At 30.9% G+C, this 2,421-nt stretch overlaps 1 protein-coding gene across 1 annotated transcript in view; it reads left to right on the top strand.

The window, feature by feature from the left end:
* The window catches only part of LOC136795260 (43 kDa receptor-associated protein of the synapse homolog), a gene marked incomplete at both ends in the record, with an annotated part of 80,961 nt that overhangs the window by 18,288 nt on the left and 60,252 nt on the right, over positions 1-2,421 (top strand). The gene's annotated exons all lie outside the window — the stretch shown is intronic.

Raw genomic sequence — 2,421 nt, 5'->3', positions numbered from 1 at the left:
ATAAAGGTTTCCAAATAGTAACTAAAAACTATTCATTGTTAAACAACGTTTCAGTAGGCAAGTTTCTCAGCTGACATTAGAACGTTACTCTTGTCAGCCCTGATAAAGTCTTGTAAAGTGGGGCGAAACTTTGGTTAACAATGAAAAGTTTTTGTCACAATTTTGAAACCTTTATTAACTGCCACGGACTATCTTACTCCAATAATATTTATTTAATTAAAAATTGTCAATAACATTCTAAATAGTTAATTATTAAATTGAATAAAATGTATTAACAGACTGGTAAATGATATGGTTTCAATTATAAGAATGTATAGAAAAATTATAAATTAAATTTAATCAAACACTAATGTTCCGGGTAACCTAAGTTAACCGAAAGTTGGATGGAGAGGCAGCAATATGTAGGCATTAGTAGCGCCCCATGTGGCCAACAGCCAAAATTAACCTCCTCCAGCGCTCTCTGTGGTGAGAAAAAGCAATCCAGGATGAGAGAGCCATCTTGTTTTTCTGCCACAAGCAATTCTTCTTTGTTCACTCCAAAAATCTACCAAGAGTTGTTCCTCGAAGCAGAGGAGAATGAGGCATAGGAATGCAGAGAGAAGAAGGGAAGCATGGAGTAAGTCCACCTAGTTCAATATAGTTAACGATATGTATGTTACAATCATCAACCGCCTCAATAGATCTACAGTTTTCCATAGCCCAGTTATTCTAAATTAGTTAACCCTTTTAACCATAAATGTTTTATTTCGGCCACCTTCTACACCACTTATAACTTAGATAATAAAAGTTTATTTTTATTTAGTCATGTTTTAATTTTCAATTATACAGTCCACTAAAATCCAACCAGCCAACCAAAAGCGAATGTGTATCTGTTGAATCGGCATTCAGTTGAAGGCATACTTCATATAACTAAAAAAAAGGAATATTTTTAATATAATTATTTTTAATCTATAATACAATGTCGAATTCCATCTCAGAAATAATATGATATCAATATTCTAACAATGTGGACCGAATGATTAAAGTGTGGTAAATTATTTTCTTAGGGAGAAACCAAAACATCTAGAAAGAAAATCTTAAATACAGATTTCCATAGCAATCTAAAAATAATTTTTAATTTTAAATTTTCGCCTATGAATCTACCTACTTAAACCATGCCGAGGTAAACAAAAACAATAAAATAGGAAATATCAAATAAAACGTTTCAGAACTTTTTCTGGATTGGAAATTTACTATTTTTCTCTCTTATTAATTAATATTTTAGATGAAATCCTGAGAAACAATGAATGTTTTTGTGAACAACGAACATCGGTAGAAAAAAAAGAACAAAAATTTATAATTTTTGATTTGTATGAAAATTCGTATTTAAAGATTTTTAACGATGCTAACAACGAATCCAACTTATTTTTTTTCCTAATTTAATGTTGTTGTTTTTCCCCTACTTTTCTACAAACATCCTTTTTCTTATTTTATTTTGTTTGGATGCATTTAAACTCATTTATTCATGATCAAGAATATTTTTAAAAGAAAACAATAAATAGTTTAGAATGTAATAATCTTTAAAACCATATAAAGCAAAGACAGAAAACGATATAAAATACTTATTTTCTCGACTCATTGAATACATAGGCAAGAACCCTGTACAACAAGAACACCTGAGTGTGTAGGTTTTAAAAGTTTAATTATTTAAATCATCGAAAAATGGTACACCATTATGCCAAAGGATACATCAGACCAGATATGGTTTCCGTAAGTCAACTCTCTAATGGCTTAAAAATTTATATTCGGTCTACAATGCATTGCTGGTTCAATTCACTAACTGATTTAGTTACTACATGAGGATTCCATTAAAACGCACGTTTCCCTTCCACTCCATTACAGAAAACTTTTAAAGGCTAAGCACAGAGGGGGACATGACCAGACAGTTGGGGTGGGGGAGGTAGTGGGTAGCCTCTTGGATTGTTCTAGATCACCAGCCAGACTATCAGTCGTTGCAGTTCCGTAGAGGCAGTCTGTGGGAAAACTCCACTTTAGTCTGAATTTTAAAGTAATATAAAGTAACTTTATTTTTCGATGGGAAATGCTAAAGATTTTTCCTGTCATGTTTAAACAAATTATAGGAACAAAAAAAAAAGTCCTTATAAATTTGCCACCGTTTCACTCCACTAAGTAGAGCTTCATCAGTACTAAAAAGGTACAAAAACAACTGAAAATATTATTATGACATAATAGGATAAATTAATGCGGGGTCAACACTATATAACTTTATAATCGTAAATTATTTTGTTTTCACTTTAATTTATGTAATTTTAATCCCACCTTAATTTACCTTTTGTATTTTATTCTATTACAAATAAATAGTTCTTAACCACTTTTATTTTCTTGTGACTTCACCCCTGTCCATCTTCTTCATAATTTTAT

Source organism: Halyomorpha halys, unplaced genomic scaffold (genome assembly GCF_000696795.3).
Source record: "Halyomorpha halys isolate HHAL.00 unplaced genomic scaffold, Hhal_1.1 Scaffold1027.1, whole genome shotgun sequence".
Lineage (NCBI taxonomy): Eukaryota > Metazoa > Arthropoda > Insecta > Hemiptera > Pentatomidae > Halyomorpha > Halyomorpha halys.
Note: the sequence above shows the minus strand (reverse complement) of the source record. Positions and strands in the feature narration are given on the sequence as shown.